The sequence below is a fragment of the Pinus tabuliformis genome, chromosome J (genome assembly GCF_031772625.1).
Source record: "Pinus tabuliformis cultivar Carrire ecotype Pingquan chromosome J, CPIR1, whole genome shotgun sequence".
Lineage (NCBI taxonomy): Eukaryota > Viridiplantae > Streptophyta > Pinopsida > Pinales > Pinaceae > Pinus > Pinus tabuliformis.
The window spans coordinates 1,255,062,859-1,255,072,999 of NC_142295.1; positions in this window are offsets into that span (position 1 = coordinate 1,255,062,859).

Here is a 10,141-nt window from a genome sequence, read left to right on the forward strand (position 1 = left end):
TTGCTTCATGTAGATTTCCTCTTCCAGATCCCCGTGAAGAAATGTTGTCTTCACATCCATCTGTTCTACCTCAAAATCAAAAGCAATATCAACAGATAAAAGTAATCTAATAGAAGTTACCTTGGCAACAAGAGAAAAAATATCACCAAAATAAATTCCCGGCACTTGGGAATAACCTTTTGCTACCAACTGAGCTTTGTATTTCTCCACCTTTCCTTCTGCATTTGTCTTCTTCTTGAACACTCATTTGCTGCCAATGGGTTTCCTTCCAGCTGGCAACTCCACTAGATCGCAAGCCTCATTTTTGTGTAAAGATGCCATTTCATCAACCATGGCCTCTTTCCAGAGTTTTCCATCCTCTAAATCTACTACTTCCTTCATAGTTTTGGGATCATCATCAGTAATAGATAAAGCAAAATTTGAACAGAAAGTAGATGGACTATACCTTTCTGGCTGCCTTCTTTCTCGAACTGATCTTCTCACACTCGAAGTTTGTGGCTCTTCATCTTCTGATTCCTCCTCTGCTGTAGAGTCTGATTCTTCTTCCTTAGCTCAAACTCTATCTTCTCAGGTTCCTTTGGTTGGACTTCATGTTTAATAACATCTTTCACCTCTCTGAACACCATATCTCGGCTGTACACAACCTTCTTTTTTACTAGGTTCCAAAGCTTATAACCCTTTAAACCATCCTTATACCCAATAAAGATGCACTTTTCAGATTTACTATTCAACTTGGTTCGTTCCTCCTTTGGAACATGTACATGTGCATCACATCCAAATACCCTCAGATGTGAAAGAGAGGGTTTCTTACTAGTCCATACCTCTTGTGGAGTTTCATCCTCCAACGCTGATGAAGGTGACCTATTGACCAGGTAACATGCTGTCTCCACTGCCTCTGCCTAGAATTCCTGTCCTAACCCAACACCACTGAGCATGCTTCTTGCCATTTCCATCAACGTCTTGTTCATTATTTCTGCAACTCCATTTTGCTGAAGTGTATATGGAGTAGTCTGCTGCCGTGCTATACCACACTTCTTACAAAATTCTTCGAATTCCTTATTGCAAAACTCTCCACCGTTATCTGTCCTCAGCACCTTTATCTTCTTCTCTGTCTAGTTTTCCACCAGATCCTTGAATTCTTTAAACTTGTCAAAGACTTCAGATTTCTTATTAAGGAAACATATCCATGTATTCCTTAATTCATCTATAAATGATACATAGTACACAAACTTACCCAGTGATGGAACCTTCACAGGTCTAAACACATCACTATGCACAAGCTCTAATATATGTTTTGCCCTCTTACCACCAGAGGGGAAACTCACCCGATTCTGCTTCCCATATACACAATTTTCACAGAAATCATAATCCAGAGAGCTATTACTCATACCTTCTACCATACCTTTACCATGAAGTATTCAAAGGCGCTTCTCTCCAATATGTCCAAGCCTTTGATGCCACAACATGGCCTTCTCTCCAGAGACCACTAGATTTTCTGCTCCACTTTCAGGAACCACAAAACTATTGCACCCATCAACAACCGTGCTACCTTGCAACTTGTACAGAGTTCCAATCCGAACTCCCTGCATCAATACCATTGCTCCCTGAACCATCTTGCAGGTATCCTTCTCGAACACTGGTTTTACACCTGCATCATCCAACTTGCTTACAAAAAACAGATTTCTAGCCAATGCAGGAATATGCAGAACACCCAGAAGTGTTCTAACCCTTCCACCTTGCAACTTCAACTTTACTTTTCTGCGACCAACGATTCTAGCCTTCCTATCATCCCTTAAGAATACATCACCACCATCGTATTTCTCACACTCGTAGAACCAATCTCTATGGGGAGTGAAGTGAAAGCATGCACCTGAGTCAATCAACCATGCCTCATGATCTACATGTGTACTTGAAGAAGCCAATTACACATCCCCACCTTCATCTGAGGTGGTTTTCGCCTCTACAGAAGGAGCATCATCAGATCCCTTTCCTTTATCAGGAGCTTTAGATTTATAGTCCCTTTTGTAGTGCCCTTCCTTTCTGCATTTCCAGCACACCACCTCTACAGGTTTTCCTGGAGATTTAGATCTCCCTCTAGATTTAGATCTCCCACTCGATGACTTATTTTTGTTTCTGTTCTGGGACCGTCCTCGTATAGACAAGGAATCACGATTCTGGCTCTCCATATTTTTCCGTTTCATCTCTTCCATCAGCAAGGATGAGACTATTTCATTAAACTGCAAGGTAGTTGCATTGCTACCTATTGCAATAACCAGATTATCACACGACTTTGGTAGAGAACACAACAAACTGATGCACTTATCTTCATATGAAATTTTAATATCGACAGATGCTAACTGGCTTACCACAGTATTAAATGCGTTCAGAGGCTCTTTCACTGAGTCTCCATCTTTCATCCTTAGGTTATACAACTTTTTCCGCAGGAACAGTTTATTCACCAGAGACTTAGATTGGTACAAAGTCCCTAACTTGTCCCACAAAGCCTTTGCCATAGCTTCCCTTGATACATTCAACAATACTGAATCTGAGACACACAATTGTATTGTGCTCTTTGCCTTCCGATCCAACTTCTTCCATTCTTCATCGGACACTCCCGTTGGTTTAATACCCGGATCTACCGCGATCCACTGACCTTTATCCACCAACAGATCCTCCATCTTCAGTTTCCACAACTCAAAACTCTGACCATTAAATTTCTCGATCTCTATCTTTCCACTGCTCACCATCTTCTTTCACCACCAGAATCGATCTCGCAGATCTCCCATTGAACAGGGTCTACCACAGGCCCGATCGAAACCTCTCAGTAACAAAGGCATCCCCTTGAAGCCAAAATAGCTTTGATACCAAAAGTAGGTTTTAACCTTGTAAAAAAATTACCTGCATACGAATTCTAAAACACAGAAATAAAAAATGCGAGAGCATAACACATAAAACACATATACACAAAGATTTTCCCACTGGATCCCAAAACCGGGACTATTAGCTTGATTTTTCATTATGTTCCTTTCAATTTTATAGTACATATTTATACATGTCGAAGCATCCAATACCATGGACCTAAAACCATCGCGTCCAAAACCATGGACCGAAAACCATCGCGTCCAAAAACATGTGCGAAAATCATGCACAAAACCATAGGTGGGTCCGCCCAACCTAACATAGGTTCCAAAACCAAAAATTTTAGGGGCGCTGCCCCAGACCCCATAGAGTGGGGTTACCTGCACCCCTCAAACCCCCTCTGACCCCCCCGCTACACAATCAACGCAGCGAAGGGGGGGATCTGCCCCCCCTCTAACCCCTCAGTTAACTACGTGGGCTAGTCATGGAAAGAATATAACACAACCTAACAGTCAACAACTTCTTCAAGCTTCTCTTCTTCACTACCTTTCAAGATAATATTATGCTCATTCATTTGAATTTCTTCCATCATAACAAGTCCTGCTACAAAGTGTATTGGTTGATTTTCACTTTCCATTGATATCCACCCATTAACCATTATAAACTAACTCATCATAAAAAACAATTAAATTTGTACTGAAGGTGAATCATTTACCTTTAGGATTATATATGCAACCTCTGTCTTGTCTTCTTCTTCCCGCTTCACATTCTCGATGTCTCTGATCACCATTTTCTTCCCACTCATCAGTAATATACTTGGATCAGATTTCCCTTCATCTCTCATAGGTAATAGCACATGCTTCTTAACATCATTCTCAAGGATGTAGGTGTTCTTCCTGTCATCATAGTTCACCTTCCTGTCACACTGCCGCAATATTCCTAGCAAAACATGACAAGCATCCATTTGTACAATACCACAGAGCACTTGTTCCTTGTACTTACAAATCTAAAACTCCACTTGGCACTGCTTATTTACTAACATTTTTTGACCTTTTTGCAATCATGAAACTTTATATGGTGCAGGATGTTGCACCCTTTCCAACTCTAGTTTTCCTACCATTTTTGTAGAAACCAAGTTATCAGTACTACCATTATCAATAATTAACTTAGAACATTAACTTTTTCTTTACATGTTGTTCTGATGTGACAGTGGAGGTGGTGATACCGTTAGGGTGTGGGTCTACGCGTACTGTCTCAACTTTAGATCATGGCATCCATTGGCATGTAGGAGCATACAACGTTGAGTAGTGGTTTGCAGGTGAGCACAGTGGTGCATGGGTTTACATCCTAGAGTAAGGGGAGTGACTCACACCACATCGGGTTTGTTAGTGGAGTGACATATGCATTGGTGCATATGGGACACTTGACGGTACAAGGTGATACAACAGTTAGTAGGGTAATCCAATGGTGTCGAGGGACAGGTCTTCGATTGGATTATCAACATATACGAGGCAGAGATAGTGACGTCCATAGGATTACTCTTGAGTATCATTGCAGACTCTTGATCATACCCTTGGGTGCCTACCCACCCATCACTCTCCAATGTTTCTTACAGTTGTAGAGCAATTAGTTGTTGCCCCTTGATGCTCTTAGTATAGGCAACGGTACATGGGAGGCTCACCTTGGGTAGTTGGATGAGACACAATGTGTCATGAGCAGGAGAAAGACTCTCTAGTTGAGACATTTGGTGGGTGTACGAGCCGATGGATACAAGATTAGGGATGGTGTGGTTTACTACTAAGGTAGCATATGTTCTACCCCTAGTCTTACACTTAGGGAGGTGATAGTGAGGGAGTTGCATGATTCACTTTTGATGAGACATTCCAAGGCATTATAAGAGCATGAGGTGTAGTGGATGGTATACCTTGTCTATAGGCAGAGGTTTAGACTATAGGAAGTATCGTCGTGCACTTTCAAGAGGCGTGATTGCAGATTTCATGATGTGGTATGGCAGGCACACGACAATTTTGAGTACAACAAGTTGATTCATGATATGCTGAGTCTATATATTAATTACATGCACGGAGAAAAGATGTGGAATAGGAGGGTTCCAACAATCATTTAGAGTATGTCGTAGCGGATCTGGTTATGGGATCCAAGTTCTCATTTGGTTGACAGATCACTCCATTTCGTCATAAGCAGGGTCATGTCAGAGGGTGATCTATCTCACTTGGGGGTTGACATATGGGATATCATTGAGGCCTCCATTGTATGGCGAGGCAAGTTTTATCAGTTATTTCTCAGGATCGGGATTAGCGATGGATGGGCAGGTATTGACATCATGGAGATACCTAGGCAGGATGAGCTTGGCCTTCATTGATATGTCCCTACTAAGTTTTAGAAGAGGAGGATACCGTTAGAGAAATTTTGAGGTCTAAAATGGGCCTCAAAACAAAAATGTACGACAAAAATGAACTTTATAAGAACCAATAGGATTTAAGATGATGATGTCAACCATGGGGGATGATTCACCATTTTTGGAGTAAAAAATTAAAAAGATTAAAAAAAATAATGAAAAACTACTTTTTCAACTCGTATTTTCAACTTATATCCCTACAGTATTACTCAAATTTTGAGTGGGAACACCTGTTGGATGCATAATTTAATTCATCATCCAAGGAGTACCCATGTTGCATACTTGTGATAGAACCCTAATACACAAAAAATGAGAGATACATGAAAAATGTGATTGCAATAACGTTTTTCATGTATTTCTCATTTTTCATGTAGCGGGGTCCATCAAAAGTATGCAAGATGGGTACTCCTTGGATGAGGAATTAAATTCCACATCCAACAAATTCTCTTGCTCAAAATTTGAGTAAAACAATAGGGAGATAAGTTGAAAAGGTAGTTTTTTTTTTTCCTTCTAAAATATGATGATGTAATCTAATCTTATTTTATTATTTTCACTGTTACTTTATAATATTCCTTGGTAGGCCCATTTTAGACCTCAAAATTTCTCTAATTAGTGTTGGGTCAGTGAGAAATCTATTAGAGTTAGAGCAGAACAACGAAAACATTGTGGTACCCTTTTGTGACTAGCATGTGATATAGGCATCACAGTATTTGACAACTCAGTTATCCTTAGGGATGCGCTGATTACTGCAGGGGGAGATCATTCAGATCTTACATTGGGATTTAGTGATTCGTCGATGGCATGGGGGACTTCATCAACATGGCAAGTTGGTTAGCAGGAAAATATCAATAGAAGCTCATGCGAGCGAGACTTTATCTCCACAAGGATTGGGTGGTGTGTTTAGGATTTTACCCATGGAGTGTATGAGATGCACTGCTTAGTAGGGAAGCTTCATGAGGGGTTGGGAAAAGTGCTACATTATCATGATGTCATACTCATTGATAGTATGCAAAGGGTTTCTGGTACATATACCTAGTAGGAATGTGAGGGGAGCAAGGGGAGATTAATGTTGGACAAGATGGATTGGTATCCTGGTATTCATTAAGGGATTTTTGAGGTATAAAATGGGCCTCCTAAGGAAATTATAAAATAATAGTGGAGATAATAAAATAAGATTAGATGACATCATCAAATTTTAGAGGGAAAAAGGAAAAACTATTTTTTCAACTCGTATTTCCAACTTATCTCCCTATGGATTTACTCAAATTTTGAGTGGAAACACTCGTTGGATGCATAATTTGATTCCTCATCCAAGGAGTACCCATGTTGCATACTTCGATGAGCCTTGATACATGAAAACTAACAAATACATGAAAAACGTGATTGCAATCACATTTTTCATGTATTTATCATTTTTTGTGTAGCAGGGTCCATCGAAAGTATGCAACATGGCACTCTTTAGATGACGAATTAAATTTTTCATCCAATGAGTACTCCCGCTCAAAATTTGAGTAAAACCTTAGGGAGATAAGTTGAAAATACAAGTGGAAAAAGTAGTTTTATTATTTTATTATTTTTTAATCTTTTTACTTTTTTACTTCAAAAATGGTGAATCATCCCCCATGGTTGACATCATCATCTTGAATCCTATTGGTTCTTATAAAGTTTATTTTGGTTGTACATTTTTCTTATGAGGCCCATTTTAGACCTCAAAAGTCCCCTAATGGAGGGATTCCTTCATGATAGGACAACGCATATGTCAGGGACAATCCAGTGGTGATTCTGGGACCCTGGCATAGTTTGCACCGGCAGTGGGGATTAACAACTAGAGAGGGTGCTTGTTTAGTCATTGCTTTAGGATAAGCAATTTTGGCGAGGAGGACTATAATATCCCCAACTTTTATTTTTCATTTGAGGAGATTAACGAAATTTATTAGGGAGGTGTTAGGCATAGCATAATTTTGTAGTTCGAGTTTTGGAGATGATTTTGGCTTGAGGAGTTTAGGTGAAGAGGAAAGATTGTATCTCATTGGTAGGCGGGGGCCATAAGAGAGAGATAAAAAGGAAATGTGCACTTGTGGAGCTAGAGAGAGAAAAGGAAAGGGGGTGAACTAGTGGAGAGTGGGGGGCACTAAGGGAGAGAGAGGCCAACAATTATAAATAGAGCAATGAGGCTCTCATTTGGGATATCTTGGATCATTTTAAATTTAATCACTAGTTCTCTTGAGCTGCTAAGCCAAGAAAACCCTTGTTGTTTAGCACAAGGATTTCTTGATCGAGAATTCCACTCTACCTTCAGTGAACTTCGAGTGTCACCTTAGAAGAGAAGAGAGGAGTCCATTCGAGGCTTTTCCAGGAGCCTCAATGCAAAACATTTACAAATTGGTGCATGTTTTCCCTAGGGCATACGAGGAGAATTTTGTGGGACTAAGAAGAGCCAGCAAGAGTCAAAATTTGGGCCAGGTATTTTGCAGATAATCTAGTCACCAACAAGGTGACTTCCTTGTTAATTCTAAGGGGTGATTCAGAGGTAATCGTTGGAGACAAAATCTATTCTTTCCCAACAAGTGTGAAAGAGTTCTTGGAGGTGAATTCACAAGGGTTTAGAGGAAAATCGAGGAGAGATAAGAGCCAAATCTAGGAGGTATTTCTTGAAGGAGATTTTCAGGAGTTCAAGGAGGCTTCTTAGGGTGGATTCAACATGTATTCAACAGAACATTTCCTAGTAGGGCGTGATTTTTGACATAGAGGGAAATTCACACTCTTTAGGGGTCCCAAGTGATGTTGTATTTAACCCAAACAATTTCTGGAATTTTCTATGTTTCTTGTGAGGAGTTCATCTACAAAGTTTCAGCTCATTCTAGGCATTTTAAAGAGAAGAATCATCAGTTCCATTCAATAGCCGGTAGTAGAATTACTGGGGCAGTTCACAGTTCAGTTTGGGACCCTATAATTGTTCCTAAGCCAGGTTGTATCACCTGGGTTTTGCCTAGCTAGAATAGCAGGCCCAAGTTTTACCATTCCTTGTCATTCATGTACTTAGACTTCTGCATTAATAAAATGGCTCAATTGTTGGCACATTTTCTTGTGTGTTTTTTATGTGTATGCCTGGAATTTATTTATCATTGCTTCTTCCTTATTTGAGTCTCTGTTTATTGTTGTAAACTTCAATTTTGAATACTACAATCTTCCATAGCCAGTAGTGTTGTCCCTTAAATTTCTTGATCCTAAAAACTTCCTCCACCATTACTCCCACTTGAGCTAGGAACCCTCCTTATATAGGAGTTTTATAAGTCAGATAATCCTTTGCCTTCGATGCTAGTTTTTAAGAATAAGATCACATAGTAATAAAATCTAAATGAATGAAAAAATTAAAAATAGAATGACACAATACAAAGGAAACATAAATATATGTGGTTTGCTTGATTTGGGCTATGTCCATGAAGAAAAAAACCAATCCTTCCTTTTATTTTGTCTAACAAAATGAAGTGATACAACCTGAAACACATCCACTATAATCATCTCTTCATTCTCTCATGATGTCCTTGTTAGGATTCCAAGAAACTCTCCTAGGTTGTAGCTTAGAGATGCCTGGTAACATATAAGCTCAACTATTGTTGCAAGGTTTAATGGAAGGAATAATGGTTTGGTTCAAGCCAGATAACCACTTCTACTTTGTTTCAGTCCAGACATGCATGAACACCCTCAGACTACAAGGCTTTAGACCACCAATGCTCACAGTTTTAGATATTAGGTGAATATGGAGAATACTAACCACACCAGTAGATACACAAGACCATGTGATGGCCGGCTGCAACTAGTACAGAAACTTGCAAATCTAATCTATTAATGCAAAGACAGGATGACAACTCTCCTGCATTAGATAGAGAGAAACCTGAGCAACCTATTCAATGATACATTCAAGATTCTAACACAGAGATAAGATGACAATTATCTAGTGCTAAACATCAAGAGATCAAGAACACAACATATCAGGTACAAGCTTAGAACAGAGGAAAGTGGACAGTGAGCAGTTAACATCAAAAGAAGCTTGTATTTACTAAAAATGAAGATGAGACGTTGCAAGTGACAAAGTGTCTACAGTCTCCAGAAGTTGAACCTTACATCAAATGGCAACCCTAATTACATCTTGCTCCTGGATATTTATAAGTTTTTGTTACAATGGCACTTAGCCGCTTAGGTATGGAGAGGTCATAATTGACCACCAACTACATTTAACCGCCTGATGGAGTCTCTGAACGAGGTTACTTGTTTCAATGGGTGAATCCAATCTGTCCAGGTGATGTGTTGTCCTTTTCTCCTTTGGCCATGCTTTATGTTAAATATGGTTTTTGGGGATATTACTGTAACTGATGCTGGCAGAGCTAGTCATCTCCTTCTTCGGGCAACAAAATGGTCATAGGACGTGGAATGCATGGGTAGGTGGACGATTTGGGTGAGCGAGAAGAATGATCGTCGGATCGGGGAAATGAACGGCGGAGATGGCTCGACGGAGGCTATCGGCCTGAGGTGGGAGCGGGGTGTGTTAGGGCTGTTGGATCTTCAACAAACAGATCGGATGGTCATCGGGCGACGGAGTTGCACAGGCGTTTAACGAGCGAGGGCGGTTTGGTCGGGCGGTAACGGTTTTCATCGCACCGCTTTTGGGCGCTAAGTGGTAAATGCTCGGGGCCGAGCGATTCCATTCAATGATCGACACGTAGTAGCAGATGAGAGAGAAAAATTGCTCTCATCGCACGCTATCGCTCGATCAAGTTGTCGGCGCGACGAAAGTGAAGACCGTCAGATTTTGGTGGAGGTGATCTGACAGTGGAGAATGGTAGAGCGGGTCGCCTTTATCGGGTG